Below are 21,110 nucleotides of genomic sequence, written 5' to 3'. Positions count from 1 at the left end.
GTCCCATAGTGCTCAGAGCCATTTGAACTAGCTACTTCGCAGTGATTATTTGCTTTTATAAATGCTGCAATACACAACCCTAACAGTACCGACTGAATTTTTCCAACACTTTTCAAGTTCGAAATAATGACGCTGCTGACATAATATGACATTATAGGCCTGCTTCACAACAGGAGAGCAACAGATTACATGTTCGTCTGTACTCAGAATGCTGCTGCGTCATTTTGTTTCTTCTCTTCAAACCATACGTAGTTTCGATAGAGGTAGGTGAGTACAACTTCTCTTACTCAGAGGTTAGTAGCTTACTTCAAGCAGACTTTGAATCTCAAGATCCACTGACACAGATCATACTGTGACCTTTAGGATAATTTGTAAATTCTGTCAAAGGCTACGGTGCGTAGGAGAAGTCTTCCCACCACTGTGCACTGCTGACTACATGCGGAAGAACCAGCAATTATCACTGGCAGGAAGCGCAGAAAGCCGCTACTGACTAGTTGTATATCGGAGAGAAGCAATCAAGAAAATAAAATAAGTTTCGGACGTGGAATCACTCATTCTGTCAAACCTTGGCCCATCAGTAGAGAAGATAAGCTGGTAAAACAACACAGTCTGCTCCACAATATAGGCGAAGAAATATTTTTTACTGTTTACGCAGCAGTGAAGCAACCCAATAACAGATAAAGTGCACAGTAAAGGCTTGTTATCAGAAAACAAATAACAGTCGAGTAGCAAATAACACAAGTGTGAAGTTTTCAGTGAAAAATTATATGACCTTAATGATTAGTTCCGAATCAGGCTGACTGGGCCGCAATAATGAAAGTCAAACATCAGGTAAGCAATGACTTTATATCTCATATGACGCGTTTCGGTATTTATCCATGATCAGATATCCAGGGCCAACGGCCTTGCCGCAGTGATACAACTTTTGCCGTCAGATCACCGAAGTTAAGCACAGTTGGGCTTGACTAGCATGTGGATGGGTGACCGTCCGGGTCTGCCGAGCGCTGTTGGTGGGATGGACACAGCCCTCGTGAGGCCAGTTGGCGGGCTACCTGACTGATACAGTAGCAGCTCCGGTCACGAAAACTGACAACGGCGTGGAGGGCGGTGAGCTGACCATATGCCCCTCCATATCCGTATCCAGCGACGTCCATCAGTTGAAGATGACCCTGCAGTCGGTCGGTATTGTCGGGCCTCTCGAGGCCTGTTTATACAGAGAGATATCCAGGAACAATTGGTGGCGTTTCAAGTAATATGGGGAACAAACATTCGCAAATGGAAACAAATTTCTGTATAGTACTCAATGTGTTTACACTACTCAGTCGCCCATTTTTAGGTGAAAAGCTTACTTCTTCTGACATTAGAATTAAAACTACGAGGAGCGTTTCATAAGTAATGCAACACTTTTTTTCTGAAAGCAGGTTGTTTACATTCAGGATTCCAATCCATCATATTATTCCCCACTCTTTTGGCTAGAAAACCCTATTTTTCAACATAATCTCCATTCAACGCGAATGCCTCTCTCCTCCTTACTGGGAGGGCCTGTGTGCCCTCATGGTACCACCCTACTGGTCGATGTCGGAGCCAACGGCTTACTGCACCAATAACCTCTCCCTCTTCCACGTACTGCTTCCCGCAAAGTGCATCCTTCATTGGGCCAAACAGTAGTTTGTAGTTGATGGTTGGAGACAGCATCGTTGTTACTGGTATATGCGAAAACCAGTTCATAGATGTTAGAAGCTGATTAATCGTGGAGTTAACCCCTCGGCGTAACTTAAGGCTTCAAGATCGTGCACTGAAACACCGAAACTAGTAGCCATAAAATAAATAACATCGTAAGGACGGCTCTAGACGTCCCATTTTACTAAAAACAGATAGAAGTCGGAAGGTGCGAGATCCAGGCTGTAGGCTGGATGAGGAAGAACAGTCCAAAGGCTCCGCTCGGGTGTGCGGACTTGCGTGAGGCCTTGCGTTGTCATGGAGCAGAAGTAGTTCGTTTGCATTTTTACGGAGACAAACATGCTGAAGTTGTTTCTTCCGTTTTCTGAGAGTAGTACAGTACACTTCAGAGATGATTGCTGCATCATGAGGGAGGACATCACAGTACCCCCTTCAGAGTCCCATGACTTTATTGGCTCAGGGTGCGACTTGTAATTTTTTCTTCGGAGGAGAGATGATGTGGCGCCATTCCAGGTATTGCCGTTTAGTTTCCGGTTTGAAGTGATAATTCCAGGTTTCATCGCCTGTGACTACGTTCCATAAAAAAAAATATGGCGATCAGCCTCGTATCGCGCAAGCAGCTCCGCACAGATTGTCCGTAGCTCTTTATGGTCTTCCGTTAGGCGGCGAGGAACCCAAGGGCACACCTTCGAGTACCCTAACTGGTCGACAAGTGTATCGCCACTGCCAACAAAGAATACAGTTGTGCAGCTATGTGTTTTATTGTGATCCGTCGATATCCTCGAATGAGTATCCGCACGTCCCAACATCACAGGAGTCACAGCTGTATACGGCCGGCTGGCACACGGAAGATCGGACAGGATTAGGCGTCATTGTTAGGATGATTGCAGAGGACTCGCCCAAAGATTCGCCTTTCTTTTGTTCACTACCAGGTCTCCACAGACGTTCTGCAAGCGTCTATGAATATCTGCGATGCTCTTTTTTTCCGCTAAAAGAAAAAATGACAGCTCTCTGCCGTCATAGATGACATTTTGAAGGCTTCGTATAGATGCCCTACCAAGAAACTATAGGGGCTGAAGCAGTAACATTCCACGATGTCTCTCAACAAATTCCGAAACTGGCCGAGAAAAAAAATAAGCGTTGCATTACTTACCGAACGTCCCTCGTACATGCGAGAGCCGAACTCGAATTCACGTCCTAGCCTTCTGGGGGAATTGGTACCAGCTACTGACGTATAAGAGCAATACCGCCTACCCGTCCAAAACGGCAATCTTTCCAATCTTTCCTGCTTGGCAAAGTTCGCAAAAGATGTCATTTTCGTAGACTGTGGCTAATTATTTCTCCGCCGGATCCTTTCTTCCAGAAATACTAATCGAACAAGACATGTAGGATTGCTTCAGTAAAGTATGGAAGATAGGAGTGACGGAATGAACTACAAAAGTGCATTTTTCTGTATATGAAATATGCTAGAAAATATCAGAAAATAAAAGAAACGAATGATTATTAATCATACAGACAAACATTCTGGCATATTTCTTGTATGATGCAAACCTTGTTTCCACATAGTGTATGAAATACTACGGTTGGCCTTGCGCAGTTATTCAACATGAAATCATAGTCCTTGTAATGCATGGGTGTGATTATGTTTTATGATTCTGTGGCGTGCTCATGTTACTATTACTCCTGCTGCAGTAGGCTAAGAATTGCTGTATTAAAGAGCAGAATTTGTATGGCGTTAAAAAGCTGGATTTCTATTGGTGGTCATCTTCTGCTGGAGAACATAGTAACAAGCACCCCTGGCGTAGTGAAACAACTGAAAGATCTGAAAGCAAGGAATTCGCCAAGTTTGGCTGGAATCGCAATAATATGCTGTTTTAAAAAGAGTGCTTTACGGCATTGGCCCTTTTATCCCGAATCTCTCGCGCAGTGAAAAGTCCGCAACTGGAAAAGAAACCGCAGGTGAGTCCTATATTTAAAATGGGTAAAAGAACGGACCCGCAAAATTACAGACCAATATCATTAACGTCGGGTTGCTGCAGAATTCTTTAACACGTTCTAAGTTCGAATGTAATAAATTTAAATTTCCTTGAGACCGAAAAGCTTATATCCATGAATGAGCACGGTTTTAGAAAGCATCATTCATGTGAAACTCAGTTTCCCTTCTCTCACGTGATATATTGCGAATTATGGGAGTAGGGAAACAGGCAGATTCCGTATGTCTAGAGTTAAGGAAAGCATTTGGCACGGTGCCTTACTGCAGACAATTAACGAAGGGATAGAATAGGTTCCCAGGTATGTGAATGGCTCGAAGACTTCTTAAGTAACACAACTTAGTACGTTGTCGACGGAGAGTGCTCATTAGAGACAAGGGTACCATCAGGAATGCCCCCGAGAAGTGTGTAAGACCGCTACTATTTTCTGTTTAGGTAAATGATCTGACGTACAGGGTGAACAACAAGCTGCGGTTGTTTGCTGATGATGCTGTGGTGTACGGGAACGTGTCGTCCTTAAGTGATTGTAGAAGGATACAAGCTGATTTAGAAGAAATTTCTAGTTGGTGTGATGAATGGCAGCTAGCTTAAACGTAGAAATATTTAAGTCAATGCAGATGATTAGGAAGAACATATCTGTAATGTTCGAATATAGCATTAGCGGTGTGCTGAATGACACCATCATGTCGTTTTAATATCTAGGCGTAACGTCGCAAAGAGATAAAAAATGGGAAGAGCATGTAAGTAGTAATGTATGTGTTGTTCTTTTTTTCCCTGTTACCAACGCTTCACTACCATATATTAAACTAGTGACTGCCCTTGTTCTATAAAGCTTCAAGTTGTCTGTTTATGAACTTGATTCTTTAATGTTCTTCTTATTATTCTGTTCATTAGTTAGTGCTTACGCAGCGCTTTCTTAATTTCAGTGCTTGTATAATATGATTCAGCACAGCCTCGATACCTATAATTACTTATATGCTCTATTATTTTTCCATCGATGACAATTATAGTATGTTTTCCCCGTGAATGCCATTACAAGGTGTTTCAAAAAGGACTTTACAACTTTGAAAAGTCATATAAATTCATTCATAGTACCTACACAGCTGATTGTTGTGTCAATTTGTAAGGAAATACATCAAGTTTTGTGATGAACTCTTTTCGGGTGATCAGCCGAGTGGTGGCGTTGTCTTGTCGCAATGTTTGGATGAGTTTCGAACCCGTCACCTCGCTTGAGGATGATGGATACGAAACTCATCGAAACGTTGCCACAAGACTATGACACCACTCGGCTGATAACCCGAGAAGAGTTTATCGCTGGAATACGCCGAGGAAGCCTGCAATCGAGTTTTGTCTCTCGTAGTTCGTTAGTGCCGAATCGCACCGTAAGGAACGGTAGCGACAGTTGCGTTAAAGATGGCTGCCTTCACTGGACCCGAGCGTTCTAGCTGTGTGTTTTCGTTTGAAGAATCGACGTCGGTGACAACAGTTCAGCGTAATTTCCGTGCCAAGTACGCTAAAGATCCTCCTAGTAGGCCTACAATTTATGAGTGGCATAAATATTTTGTAGAAACAGGGTGCTCGCTAAGACATGGGAAGTTATCAGGTCCTACAAGCACATCTGACGAAGTCGTTGAGCGAGTGACACAACGTTTTGTCAACAGCCCTACGAAATCGACCCGGCATCCATATGCAACTGCAAGTCTCACATACGACTGTTTGGTGTGTATTGGGAGACCGTTTACATTTGCAACCATACAGATTGACGATCGTACAAGCAATAAAAGACACTGATAAAATACCTCGCAAGAACTTCTGTGCGGATATGTTAAATCGATGACATGAGGACGAACATTTCTTGCACAAAATCATCTTTTCCGACGAGTTGACTTTTCACTTAACTGGCAAGGCTAACACACATAACTGTAGGATTTGGGGCATTTAAAATCCACATAAAACGTTGCAACATGTTCGTGATAGCCCTAAACTGAAAGTTTTTTGTGCATTGAGTAAGAAGAAAGTGTTCGATTCCACGGTTCCTTTTCTTCCATGAGAGAACCATCAACGGGATAGTGTACCTGGATATGTTCAAACATTTTTTGATACCACAAATCGATGAGGTTGACCAAGAACGAAATGTTGACTTCGTGGAAGATGGTGCACCACCCCACTACCTGGCTGATGTCCGGGATTTTCTCAGTGACCGCTTTCCAAGTCAATGGATTAGCCGTGATGCGCCAATTGCATGGTCCCCACGTTCCCCAAACCTGACACCACTCGATTTTTTAAAATGTGGTTCATGAAGGATATCATGTTTGTGTCTACTGTGCCGGCTTCTCTCCTGAACTTAGAGCAAGAATTTACGTCGCCACTAAGCAAGTTACACCTGCAATGCTACAGCGAGTTTGGGAAGAAATTGACTTGCAATGGGATGTGTGCAGAATAACCAACAGAAGCCACATACAAGATCTTTAGTTTAAGGTAAAAAAACTTGATGTGTTTTCCTACAAAAAACACTAAATTCAGCTCTGTATTTTCGTTCAGTACATTTATATGACTTTTTAAAGTTGTAAAGTCTCTTTTGAAACGCCCTGTACTATGGTTTTGCTTGTAGAGATCAGATTATGTTTACTGACAATTTTGGCAAGTGCCAGGGTCTGTCGTTGACCTCCGGTTTTCTCAGAGATTGCTTGATCGTCCGCAAATAAAAAGTGTGTGCAGACCTTTCTTACATCCTATTTGAAAATGTTAGTGCTCATCCATCCATTCTCGTAGGATGTTTTCAATATAAATATTCTCCATTAAAGGTGACAGACTGCAATCACGACGTAGGCCCCTGTTGACATTTATTGGTTTATGCAGTTCCTCATTGGTTTCTATGACTATCTTTGTGTGATTATACAGACTTTTAAGATCATTTATTAACTTGCTGGAATACCCGCTCTTACCCAAACTTCCCAGAAATCCCTCCTTCTCACATAGCCAAAGGCCTTTTCGTAGTCTGCAAACATTAGATGCCTTTTGTGTTGAATTCTCTGCGTCTCTCAATAATTTGGGTCACTATACGAATACATTATTGGTCTGGTCTAAAGCAACATTGTTCTTAAAGCACTAGGTTGTCCGCAAAGCTTTCATTCTTTGAGTTACTAATTATGCACGAATTTTATAGCTCTCTGTCATCGTACTGATTTCCCATGTAACTATTACGTACTTTTCCGTCTCCCGTCTTAAAAACTGAAATCACTTTCATTATTGTCCAGTCTTGTTATGTTTGTTGTTGTAGCCAACATAAATTACACCAGTAAAGCCACCTGAATTCAAGGGAAGTTCCACCCTACATCAGTTCTACGTTAATATTATCTATTCCTGAAGCTTTCTTGTTACTGTTAGTTCCCAGAGACCGCTTTAATTTTTCCCTTGATATTAAATCAAACTCAAGTAATTATCGTAAGAGTAAAAGAGGTCAAGGCTATTATAGAGGCATAGCAGAATGGAATGGGGCAGAAAATGGATCACATTGGTAAAAAGTAATCTCCACCATGCACAGCACAGCGGCTTTCAGAATACTCCAGGTGTCCCTCACCTACCAAATCAGCCCTTTCTTCTAGAAAGAAAACAATGTCGGCAATTTTCTTCTGTTGAAATGAGTTCTAGGCAACGTTTTACGGACAAATTGAGTACTGAGCCTCATGCTGTTGGGAATCTGCCGGAAAATGCAGAAAACGAAGTCAACTGCATGATTTCAAAAAGGAAAAATAGTCAAAAATTAGCATCATTGAAGAGAAGCCCTTAAACTGAATTTATTATTATTATTCACTTTGGACCCTACTGGACCACGCGAAGTACAATCACGGGGCATTCAGTTATTTTCTTTTAGACTTTCTCTCTGCCCAAATTGTTTTCATTCTCTCGGAATGAGCTCTTTTCCTTTCATCAGACCATGTGGTTCCAGTTTTCTTTGGTTTTTCAGCTTGACCAACTACCCAGTCATGAATTTTTTGCCTAAATAATTTTCTGTCTTGAATTTCATCTTGTTTTATATCTGCCTCTTTCATGTCCTCTTTTATAGCGGCAATCCATTTTATTGTCTCAAATTTAGCTTTACTTCGATTTTCGTAGAATTCCACTACTTGTTTAGTTAGTCTGGTAGCATCCATTCTTTTAATATGCCCATAAAATTTTAATCTGCGTTTTTTCATATCTGAATATATGCTGGTGTATTGTTGAATTTCACTATTTGCTCTTAGCCTGTATGTTCCTTCTTCAGTATATTTTGGACCTAGAATTTTTCTGATTACTTTTCTTTCTCTTTTTTGGATTTCTTGAATGTCCTTTTTTCTGTTTAAAATTAGCGTTTCAGCCCCATAAAGGCACTCTGGTTTTATGACCGTGTTGTAATGTCTCAATTTAGAGTACCTCGAGAGACATTTTTTGTTGTAGATGTCTTTTGTAAGTCTAAAAGCTGTCTCCATCTTTTGACAACGAATTTCATTTCCAATTTTTTCTAGACCAGTCTCTGAGATTGTTTCACCTAAATATTTGAATTGCGAAACTCTTTTGATTTTTCCATACTTAGTTTCCAAAAGTTTGGGTGCCAGTTTGTTGCTAGTCATATACTGTGTTTTTTCAAATGAGATTTGGAGACCTACTCTTTCTGCTGTTTCTTTAAGGATTTCTATTTGTTTCTGAGCAATTTGGATGTCCTGCGTTAGAATAACCAAGTCGTCTGCAAAGGCCAAACAGTCTATTCGAATATTTGTTCGTCCTAATTTCACTGGTTGGTCAATTTTGAACTCCAATTTTCGTTCGCGCCACTCTTGTATTACTTTTTCTAGAACGCAGTTAAATAGCAACGGAGAGAGTCCATCACCTTGCCTCACGCCGGTTTTTATTTCAAAGGATTCTGAAATTTCTCCTCTGAACTTTACTTTTGATTTTGTACCAGTTAGCGTGTCTCTGATAATTGCCGTGGTTTTAGGATCCAGGCCTTGTTCTTTCACAATTTGGAAAAGAGATTCACGATCCACTGAGTCATAAGCCTTTCTAAAATCTACAAAGGTACAAACTAGTTTTTTATTGTAAATTTTTTGATGTCTGAGAATTAGTTTGAGGACTAAAATCTGTTCTGGGCAAGATCTATTTGGCCTGAAACCTGCTTGATATTCGCCAATTTTCCATTCAAGTTGTTGTTGTGCTCGGTTCAGAAGACATTGAGAGAGGATTTTGTATGTGACTGGAAGAAGAGAAATTCCTCTGTAATTATTAACATCAGTTTTGTCTCCCTTCTTATGAAGTGGGTGAATCAAGGCGGTGAATTTATTGTATGTATTTTTTTTTGTTTTTAATATGGCGCTGATGTGAAATGTCAAAAATTCTTCCTGGCTCTGTCGAGCTGAACCGCGCTTAATAAAAGAAACTTTATAGGATAATGGAGACGTTGAAGTAAGACAAAAAAAATTTTCCTGGTTTTCGGTTTTAAAGACCAAGTAATTGACTGATTTCAGGAAACATGCCTACCATTATCAGCTGCATTAATTACAACGCACGGAAAACATGCAGATCTTTTATTTTGTGGTAATCCCTAAACAAGAATATTATAATATTTAATTTAAAAATAGTGAATTTTCGTCGCTGTAAAACGATAGAAATACATTTACTTGAAATTTAAAATCGAAGAACTTTTGTGAAGTCATTAAACCTTCAATACATCCATTATCCTGCAAAATTTCTGTTTTAATTTTCCTTAAGGGTGGTTCACTCGTCGTGTGAAGCTGATACAGTATCAGCTGCAAACAATATAATTGTAGCTATCAAACTTTAATATTATGTTACGACCAGCAAATATAAAGAAAATGAAATTGACGATACTTTATTATACGACAGAGCAATGTACAGCACGTGACGGTTCTAAACCGTTTTACCACATGTCTTAAGTTCACGTGCTCCAGGTGAAGGAAAATTGTCCAAGCATTCCAAGATTTCTTTAAACGTTTCTCTGACTAAAGTGATGAATCAGTAACATAGTTGATAATAAAAATTACAAGTAATATGGGTGTTATTCCGTCCTTTGCGAATGTAAAAAGATTTATTTTGACCAATTGCGTTTCGTTTTATTCAATGCAACTTCAGCAGTCATTGCAACAAATTTTGGTTTTGTTTATAAGTCGGTTTTATTAGACGGTTAACATTTATCATGTTTGAATTACCTGCAGTTTGTTATTACTCGCGGTTTTTGGTTCCCACATTATTTTCGTGCATTCTATAAAGGTGTACGATTTTTATCAAACTGGGCTCAACACACAACATTCTTTTCCCCTTTGCATGTTATTATGTATCCCGCCTCATGCATCTTGTGTACTCGTTATGAGCGCAAAGAACGGGATCGTCTAGCGTTTTGTTTTTGTAGCTACAGCTGCATCGGTGTGCCAGAACTCTTTGCAGGTAGGAGTTTCCTTTTGTTTTATTTATTTTTTCTTTGAAAAGGGGGTGGGCGGACGTGGATCCTCTTTTTCCTGGGGCGCTGCCTACGTTCTTTATTGTGATCGTTCGCCATTCGGTTTTGTTAGGTGCTAACTTTGTATGTAGTTACATAATAATGTAAAAAATCTGTACAAAAATCTTGGCAGATGACAAAATCCTTCCTTTATTACTGGACGTTGTGTCAGTTTTCTTCCGCTTTCTTCAGTTTTCTGTGCTCAGGGGGGATGGAATTTTAAAGCGATCTCGCTCAGACGGCATTTGTCGCTGTAGTTCTTACTTCAAGGGTACAATATCCCGTAGGAAGATAATCTTGTTCAAAAATTTGTTGACTTTCCGTTACAAAAGGTCCCCATGAAATGAAATATGTATACAGATTTCTATCAAGAAGATCGCCATAACCATGCTTATCTTGCTCTAGATTGTTATCAATGCACGGAACAGGAAACGTGCATGTAGTCTTGGAAAATTTCATTACAAATGGGCGTAATTGAATACTAGCTAACAATAATTGTAGAGCAGCCATACCATCTAGCACCATCTCCTCATTATGAATCAGAAAAGCGATTTTCTCCATGCGTGTACCTCTGTTGGCCGCAAGGCGCAGGGAAAAGAGACTACTGTTAGCGCACAATCACCGTCACTGGATGTTCTAAGCGTGGGAGAAAATAGTGACAGACTTCGGCACTCATAGATATCATGCTACGCTTGTCGAAACAACAACGTCGGTTACCGAAGAGGTACCGTTTAGGCAGATGGTTGAGATATTCTCATGTGGGGATGTTTACACGAGATAAAAAATGGTTCAAATGGCTCTGAGTACTATGGGACTTAACTGCCAAGGTCATCAGTCCCCTAGAACTTAGAACTACTTAAACCTAACTAACCTAAGGACATCACACACATCCATGCCCGAGGCAGGATTCGAACCTGCGACCGTAGCGGTCGCGCGGTTCTACACTGTAGCGCCTAGGACCGCTCGGCCACCCCGGCCGGCTACATGAAATAGATCCCTCACTATCGAGGGATGTAGGAAGGTACCGTTCCATCATGTGTGTCAGTTTGTTTGCATGTTGCATCCTTCCGGTGGCCTATATCTTCAGCAAGGCACTGCTTCTTCCCTGCGCTCCAAAAGTATGCCGCAATTGTTTATGAAAACCTCCACAGGCATATAATTGCTTCTTGTGGCTTCTCAGATTATTTCAGTCCTATTCAACACATTTTGAACTCCGTCGAGAGGGATCTGTGTACCTTGGGCTCATCTGTGAAGCCAGTGACATGTGAACAGAGGTAGAACACCCATGGATCAGGATGACTGCCCAATACCAATTCAAACAACTAGTTTACTCTTACCAGTCATAACTTACTTACTACCACTACAGTTTCAGAGGTTAAGACCTCCATCATTACGGGACCTTTGTGGATTAATAAGACATGTATGTGGTCACATACTCGTTTTCTGTTATCATCACAATTGTGATAGTGTATCCAACACGACACGAAAAGGAGCGTGTGACCAATGGAGACAATGCCACAAGCTACCCCGAAATCGTACACACAACACATAGGCCTACATCTCCTATTAATGCACATAAATCACCCTGATGATAAAAAAAATGGACAAGTGCGAGTAGGAATCGTACTCTGAAGGACCCGTACAAACTTTATTATGTATATAGATAACAATAATAATTTAGTATGGCTCAGTGGCCTGGTGAAACTGTTTCTATAGGGCACCGTTTCGTCGACTTGAGTGTATCTAATCTATCCCAGTAATCTAACCAGGGGAAGGAGACCTACAGTTTACCGTGGAATCCGAACCACGATTTGTTTCTGGCATTCGTAGAGACGTGAAGGCTAGGTTAAAACGAATACTGAAATATACGTCATCCGACCAAAATTCGATCCCACTACCTTTCAGTTGCCATGAGCACGTTTTATCAGTAGATCACCAGGTCCAACATGCATGTAGGTAGTTCATCTAGGGGTTTGATGAGTGAGCTTGCGGATATCAAAATGTGCGATATATATGGCCGTATCTTTTGACTGCATTGTCGTAAAAACCCTCACTATTTGACACAAATTTAAACTCGATACTTCTACCCACTCCTGAGAAAAAAGTATCTTAACGAACGGGCGCACAGACAGACGGACAACAAATGGCAAAAAAATAATCTATTTTATATGATATAATTATACATGAACAATTTTCGAATTTTGTCCCTTTACTTATACTGTGAAACCTTGCTTCTTATCGAATTTCAAGATCCTAGGTCAACGAGAAGTACCCTACAGGTTCTGATGAAAGAGTTTGCTGGTATCAAAACATGTGACCTAAATTGCCGTATCTTTTGATTGCATTGACTTAGAAGCTTAAATTTTCCACTCCGGCAAAGGACCGTAGACCTTAAGGTACCTGACATAAATTTCAACTTGATACTTACACCCATTCCTGAGAAAAAGGGATCTTAACAGTCGGACAGAAAGACAAACGGCAACAAAATGACGCTGTAAGGGTCCCGTTTTTACCGATTGACGTACGGAACTCTAAAAACACTAATCACGCATTAGGCCTTTCCGACTGCCGCTTAAAGGGCAGTACGAGGAGTGATCTATGATCATGAGACACGTGATCGGCATGTCCGCAAGCTGTCGCCAATCCCTGCAGCCGTTATTGCCAGTAGATGAATCGAGATGATGCCGCTGCTTCTTAGTTCAAGCATATCCTCACTCAGCCTCGGGAGGCCGAGTAGACAGCTTTCCAGACCTTCGTAACTCACGAAAAAACTAGGATGTGTCAGGAATCGAATGGAGGTTTAAAATCCTAAAACGCATTGTGGAAATTAAATTATGACTGGTAACAGTAAACTTTTTCGAGAATGAGATTTTCACTCTGCAGCGGAGTGTGCGCTGATATGAAACTTCCTGGCAGATTAAAACTGTGTGCCCGACCGAGACTCGAACTCGGGACCTTTGCCTATCGCGGGCAAGTGCTCTACCATCTGAGCTACCGAAGCACGATTCACGCTCGGTCCTCCCAGCTGGCAAAAGTAAAGCTGTGAGGACCGGGCGTGAGTCGTGCTTCGGTAGCTCAGATGGTAGAGCACTTGCCCGCGAAAGGCAAAGGTCCCGAGTTCGAGTCTCGGTCGGGCACACAGTTTTAATCTGCCAGGAAGTTTCAGTAAACTTTTTGTTTCAATCGATATCACTAACTATCACAGAGAAACCTATCCAAAAGTCCGGTTTTTTGCTGCACGGTGTTTTGTCTCTTGGAGTCCATTCCAAGGAGTGCTGCTAGCAGAAGGCTAACAGGTGATGCTACATGCTGCAGAATAGTATGAAGAGAACCGTAATTCCAGTGCTTGAATGATATTCACTCCTATTGCCCCACGATCGATTTCGAGGTTTCTAGCCTCGTCGTCACGTATAATTGAAATACATACATCGAAATGATGTCCGCTGTGTTTATCTTAGGATCGTCTCAAGGATATCAATTGTCTTTTAACAACGTGCACAGTCAAACCACGGACTCATAGCACCACTCAGGAAATGCTACCGCAAGCAACTGGTTGCAGATAGCCCTGAAGGAAGCAGGTTATTCTATGATGACAGTGCTGTATTAGAGATTTCATACCCTTTAACAATACTACTCACATAGAAGCATCACCCGAACTTCTGAGAATTTTTTTCCTCCTCCACGATCACTGTCCAATATGCTTATCTGTCAAGGGAAGCGTTTTTCCACAAGCTTCATTAATTTAGTCTAGTAGAATTTTGTGTATTTTCAAGGAGGTCAACGCTAGATAAACAAACATACCAGAAGATTGCGACCGGTGTGGCACTTTAAAACTTCGTCACTATCTCGCTAAGGTAGTTCGTTGCTTGCTGATGATATACGTATCTGCCAGGTTTATCTGCACAGTGTTGAGACATATGGGCTATCTCTTTATCAAATCACGTGGTCTCAACGCAATACGTCAGTCCCTCCAGTTGATGATATTATTTGGCTGTACCTATCAGCAGTCTCGCTTTGGCCTGCGAGACGCCATGATACATATGAAATGAACTCAATCCCAGAACATGATCGTGCCAAAGACGGTGATGTCATTAGTGACAGAAATAAAGAAAAGTGGGTTATACAGGGTGAACATGAATGAGTCTCTTGATGTTTCAAATGGCTCTAAGCTCTATGGGACTTAACATCTTAGGTCATCAGTCCCCTAGACTTAGAAATACTTAAATCTAACTAACCTAAGGACATCACACACATCCATGCCCGAGGCAGGATTCGAACATGCGACCTAAAAGCAGCGCGGTTCCGGACTGAAGCGCCTAGAACCGCTCGGCCACAGCGGCTGGCTGAGTCTCTTGAAAAGCGAGCACTAGCAAGTACGATTCCACCGTATTGTCACTTTCTCTCCCTGTCTCGCCACTACACATCGAGTTCGCAGCGTATACGTATTCTTAAAGGTATAAGATTATTGTTACGCAGTTTGAACACGGAAACGAGTAATAAGGCAAACGATATGTGGAATCGGTTACTGGTTACTATAGAATTTTGTAGTAAGAAACTACCTTTCTCGTAAATAAAACATTAAATATTATAGTCAAATAACATACGGAGCGTTTAAGCAGAAACCATGGAGACAGTGATCATTATGATGTACACTACGGTCCAATACCTGGAAAGAACATATTTCAGAACAGATCAAAATATAATAACATAGAGTGAAATGAGCAGCTGTTTTTGCGTATTTTCTGTGGATTTTCCTGATTTTAAGTTCTGGTTAAATTTTCTTCTACTTACAGAAATGTGCCAAATTCGGTCCTCAGTTTTGTGCTTTTGAATCTCAGTTCTGTTTAGTTTACCAACTTTTATTCGGTCTCCTACTTTAGAACTTTAGAACATCGAGTATACATTTAAGTGTCAGGAAGTCGTTTCTGAAAGTGTTTTTTATGGAGTGTAGCCATGTATGGAAGTGAAACATGGACGATAAATAGTTCGGACAGGAGGAGAATAGAAGCTTTCGAAATGTGGTGCTACAGAAGAATGCTGAAGATTAGATGGGTAGATCACATAACTAATGAGGAGGTATTGAATAGAATTGGGGAGAAGAGGAGTTTGTGGCACAATTTGACGAGAAGAAGGGACCGGTTAGTAGGACATGTTCTGAGGCATCAAGGGATCACAAATTTAGCATTGGAGGGCAGCGTGGAGGGTAAAAATCGTAGAGGGAGACCAAGAGATGAATACACTAAGCAGATTCAGGAGGATGTAGGTTGCAGTAGGTACTGGGAGATGAAGAAGCTTGCACAGGATAGAGTAGCATGGAGAGCTGCATCAAACCAGTCTCAGGACTGAAGACCACAACAACAACAACAACAACTTTAGAACGAAAAATTCATTTTACCATTCTCCTTGTGGATTCCCAATGTGCGTCACTGCATCAATTTATTTTGTAATCTTTTCCTTTAAATTTTAGCTATTATCATTTTTCCACTATTCTAATTTAATTTCTTCCTGTAACTCTTAAAATTAATATTCAAAATCTCATTATTGCAGGCTAGACTGTTTCTATATCTTCTACCACCCGTTGCTCCCTGGTGTATGAGACCATTAATGACATTCGTTCATAAATTTAGGGGCATTCACTTTTCCTATAGATGAATACATATTCCATGATTCATCATAAGTAATTCGCTTCCTGAAGGTCACTTCCACTATTCGAGTATTGTATGTGATTCAATCAATGTTTATACAGCTCGAGGACAATGATACATCTATAGCAAATGTCACAAACATTAGCATATACTGGTATTTACCTACACTACAAATTGCTCCAGTTAATGATGCAGTAAGTTGTCTGATGACAGCCACACATATGTGATACACAATAATACAAAGGCGTTGGCTGTGACACACTGCAAACTTTTACGTACCGCAAATATTCACAGTATTATATAAGAATGAAATGGTTCCGTCATTTGTACCAAATAGCTGCTATGGCATATTTGCGAAGTACGCTAACTGAATGGAGTGTAATTCTCGTTAACGAACGTGTCAAATATTGACCTGCAGCTGTGTTTTGATGTAATCGAGAAATGCTAGATGATGGAATGATGTGTATTTATTGCGGTCGGCGCTTTATTCAGTCGAATACGCTTCAGAGTAACAGTAGATTTTCTTCCTGCCTATAGTCCGCAGCTCGTGGTCTTGTGGCTAGCGTTGCTGCCTCTGGGTCACGGGGTCCCGGGTTCGACTCGTGACGTTGGCTAGATTGGACTGTGTAAAAATTGGGACTTTGTACGGGAGCTGATGACCGGGCAGTCGAGCGGCCCAGAAACCAAACATCATCACATCATCATCATCATCATCATCATCATCATGATCTTCCTGCCTATACTTGGATTACACTGATAAGTTGACTTTCGGCCCCAATTACTGATCCTTGAAAGTCGGCACCATTCAGCTGTTCTCTGTTTCTGATTACTGCTACCCACAGGACCCCAAAGTGATGACACTGTGATTACTTGATGAAGTGTTTCTATGTTGTTTGTGTGCGCGGGTGATTTAACTGATTTATAGCAGTAACTGTAAATATACTTAAATGCATTATGTACTATCAGAGCCGGCCGCGGTGGTCTAGCGGTTCTGGCGCTGCAGTCCGGAACCGCGGGACTGCTACGGTCGCAGGTTCGAATCCTGCCTCGGGCATGGGTGTGTGTGATGTCCTTAGGTTAGTTACGTTTAAGTAGTTCTAAGTTCTAGGGGACTTATGACCTAAGATGTTGAGTCCCATAGTGCTCAGAGCCATTTGAACCATGTACTATCAGACATGTTCACAGAGGTTTAATAACTCTTTTCAATGTCATTTTTCTTCTACTCACTCCGTTGTATTACAACAGCCTTAATTTAATTATATATTCCTTCCATAGAAGACACGCAAGAATTTGGCCGGCGGTCCGTTAAGTACTGATCGCTACAAGTCGGCATCATTCGGTTGTTGCCAACATCAGCAATCTAAAACTATTTGCAAGGGAAGTTTTGTTTGTCTTACTACGTCTGCAAATGACCTTGATTAATAATATTATTTTTGTTTTTATTTAAATGCGTTGTTGAATATGAGACACCATCACAAAATTCTGCTAAACAATCTAAGCGTCACTTTTCTTCTACTCATTGCATTGTATTGTAACAGCCTTACTTAACTTAATGTTCCTTGCCAAAGATGTGTGCCACATTCAAGATGCGTAATTCAAGATGTGTAATGCGCATTCATGAATTCCTGATACCGCCACCGTAGCAGCTGTGCGATATAAGTCGCACGCCCGTGAGTTGTCATGAGTTGTCAGTACTGGAAGACAATAATCCTTTAATCCCGCAGTAGTCACGCTTTTCACCCCTCTGCCTCTGGGGTAAGTGACCGAGTTTACTTTGCTCGCGGCCGATTTCACTAACGTCAATTAAAATTGAGCACATCTGAAAAGATTATTGCCTCCTTAAGTCTTTTTTTTTATTGAGCAGGAAATTTACACTTTTAACAAAACTCTTAACGTTAGTTCACGTTTCTGGATTCTGCCGTTAGTTTCTAGGTGCGTATGAGTACAAAATATGGCTGAGAACCGTGAGCGTCAGGAATACTTCATTCGGGACGCTTTTGACGGCCACTGCCCTATGCCACTGACATATTTTGGCATGAAATCGTCGTCATGGCCCTGCCGGATCTCTACCTTCACCTTGTTGCGAGTAACTGCAGTTGACAGTAGGAGACTGGTCGATACTAACTAGGTGTGCTGAAATGACCACTTTGGACACCGCTAGTGAGACGCCGCGTCCGACGGCGTGTTCTAGCTTACCTGGCGACAGGTGTGGGTCCCCAGGAGTCTGCGCCGGGTGACTGCCGCTCGGCCACTGCGCCGAGGCCATTCCGCGCGCTCGTCTACTAAGCGGCAGGCCGCTGTGTGACGTCAAGCAATTGCCGCTCGGCGCCGCTGCTGGGTGAGCGAAGTTAGCGGGGCTGCCGTGCGCCTGCGGGTCGCTTATCGCATCCGCGAACAGGTGGATAACGCCACGCACCTGACCGGGGACTCCAGATAACGAAACACGTTCACTGTATTGAGTGTTCACACACTGGCGCGTGAAGAACCTCGTCGCTACAGGTACGGTCAGCGATACCTGGATAACCTATGTCGAATAGCCCTTAACTCCTAATCTGCAACTTGCCCTCTGGCTGTGTCTTTCCTCCTTGTCAGTTTCTTGCAGTAACGGTTGAATGTTAACAGCTGACTCACGGGTGCCTAAACGGAGATCACACTAATTTGCGCGACTTACAGTTTGCACAAACCATAGGAAAAGTTTCGTAGGTCACAACTGTTTATAATAATTTTTATTGCAGTTGGTTCATGTACTTCCACAAAATGGGTCTCGATAAACTGTCCTCAAACTACCTGAAACAATTGTCCATGTACTGCCGTATTAAACACATAGTTCAAGTGACTGTTACAGTTACAGTACCTTAAATTGCAGCACACTGACGTTCAAGGTGAGAACTACAGTCTCTCTCTCTCTCTCTCTCTCTCTCTCTCTCTCTCTCTGTCTCTACCTCTCTACAACCCACAGAGCAGAGCTGTTAAAAATGGTTCAAATGGCTCTGAGCACTATGGGACTTAATATCTGAGGCCATCAGTCCCCTAGAACTTAGAACTACTTAAACCTAACCAACCTAAGGACATCACACACATCCATGCCCGAGGCAGGATTCGAACCTGCGGCCGTAGCGGTCGCGCGGTTCCAGACTGAAGCGCCTACAACAGCTCGGCCACACTGGCCGGCACAGAGCTGTCTATTGGATATCTAGCTACTGTGGAGCTCGGGTCAGATCAGAAAAAGACCAGGCTAGCTAGGAATAGGGAAAAAAAACAATCTGGAATGCATGAGAGGGAATTTCCAGTTGCGGCATTTCTCTAAAACCTAGGATGGAAGCAGATGCTTTCAACTATGCTCGTTCTTTTCCCAGGGCATAGCATCCAATATATAATATGAGAATCTATATTTTAGTACGTGACTATACAGGTTGTGATTTCGGTGCTCCCATATTTTTGTCCAGAAATATGGGAGCACCCAAATCACAACACTTACGAAACCAGCTAGCAAGCAGAACAGCTTCCAGTCGCCTCTGAATTGACAAATATAAGTCCTGCATGGTTTTCAAGGGAATATTACACCGTTCTTCCTGTTGTGCTGTGAAAATAACGCCGGTCGGTGAGGCCGAGCGATTCTAGGCGCTGCAGTCTGGAACCGCGCGACCGCTACAGTCGCAGGTTCGAATCCTTTACAGTAGATTTACTACTGTAGGAGACGGAGTTGATCCTACGACACACACAAAATATTACATCACTTTGTTGGAACTTGAACAATATGAAATACTTAACTATGTAACAATCCATGTCCGTAGAAATGTCTTGTGTATTTCTTAGTGTCACTGAACACTAACTTATCACTTGACACACTTCAAGATAATAGTCCCTTCTCTCAGAGTACAATTGACTACAATCTTTGTTACATAGTTCTCTCTAATATAACTCTCACGCTGCTTGCTCTGTAGTGAGACGATGCTATCGTTTTCTACGATGATTGCAGAGTGGGCTGAGCGGCACTCCGCTCAGACGTAAGTAAGCATGCTCTGGATCCAAGGGAAATACGAACCCCGCAACGAACTTGTGACGTCACACTAGTCGCCTTGTCCGACATACATCGTAAAAGCTTTGCTACGTCCGGCACCAAGCTGGAAATCAGCGTGTCAAATTAAAAAACTCTCAGTAACGTCCTTAACTTTGTCGTATGTTATCGAGAGCGTGAGTCTATTTAATCGCGCAACTACGAAGTATTAAAGTGGTCTCAAACACTAACTCGCTTCCTACTGGCGACGGCCGCTGCAGCTGATAAGACCCGTAGTGTCACGTGCTGTGACGTACACATCGCGGTTTGTCTTTCTCGTGGGCCTCGGCATGCTGCAGCGGTGGTGTACGGAGCTCGTGAGACAGTGTCCACACAGATGTCTCTCGTTCGTTGTTTCTGGCAACGCCTGTGCTTTCGTGTGGTTCCATCGCGAGGTACCAGCTTTGTCGCAGGGTCTCGTTCTTCAGACGACACGACACTTCCTTCAGAATATTGGTATATTCAGCTAACGATGATGCAGGTGGATAGCGATCACGCACCTTTCTCCCCAAAGTGAACCACAAAGGCTCAATAACACTGAGATCTGGTGGCTGTGGTGGCCAGGGACCCTGTCATCTTGTAACAAACCTTGGGGAACAAACGTTGAGCACGGGACAGATCTGATCAGCCAAAATGATCGCACAGTCCTTGGCAGGAACGCTACCTTGCAGAGTAACAGCGGGACCCAAGGGATATCATGATGTGGCTCTCCAAATCATCACCGAACATCCGCCATGCTACACTCGTGGGACATAAACTCGGCCAGAAGTTGGAAACAGTGTGCAACAAGTATCATCCGCTCAAACGAAATTCATCCATTGCTCCATAGTCCAGGTTTTATGGCTTTGGAAGCACGGTTTCCTGTTGGGAATATTTACATCGCTCATGAGTGGTTTTGGAATTGCAGATCGCCTGAAAATTCGTGCATATGGAGCTCCCTTCGTGTTGTTTTGATGCTGACAGGTTTTGGGAGTGAGACATTCAGCTCTGCAGTGACTTTTGCAGCTGTCGTCTGTTTCTTTTCGTCACAACCCTTTTCAATAACCGTCCGTGACCATCACTCTTCACACACTTTCGTCTGCGTTGTGTCTTAGTGGGCGGTGCTTTTCCGCTTTCCCTGTATGAGGTATAAATCTTCGATACGATGCCTCTTGAAACATCCAACATTTCGACTGTCTTGGAAATTGGAAATTGGTGGTAAGGTCTTATGGGACCCAACTGCTGAAGTCATCGGTCCCTAAGCCTAC

The 21,110-nt window shown here is 42.2% G+C and overlaps 1 protein-coding gene across 1 annotated transcript in view; it reads right to left on the bottom strand.

Annotated features, from left to right (window-relative positions):
• Positions 1-18,048, bottom strand: part of LOC126261767 (sodium- and chloride-dependent glycine transporter 1-like) — a 300,835-nt gene extending 282,787 nt beyond the window's left edge. The window contains exon 1 of the mRNA XM_049958567.1: positions 18,003-18,048. The gene's annotated coding sequence lies outside the window, so the exon portion shown is untranslated. The remainder of the gene's footprint in view (positions 1-18,002) is intronic.
• Positions 18,049-21,110: the final 3,062 nt, after the last annotated feature.

The sequence above is a fragment of the Schistocerca nitens genome, chromosome 1 (assembly GCF_023898315.1).
Source record: "Schistocerca nitens isolate TAMUIC-IGC-003100 chromosome 1, iqSchNite1.1, whole genome shotgun sequence".
Classification (NCBI taxonomy): domain Eukaryota; kingdom Metazoa; phylum Arthropoda; class Insecta; order Orthoptera; family Acrididae; genus Schistocerca; species Schistocerca nitens.
Note: the sequence above shows the minus strand (reverse complement) of the source record. Positions and strands in the feature narration are given on the sequence as shown.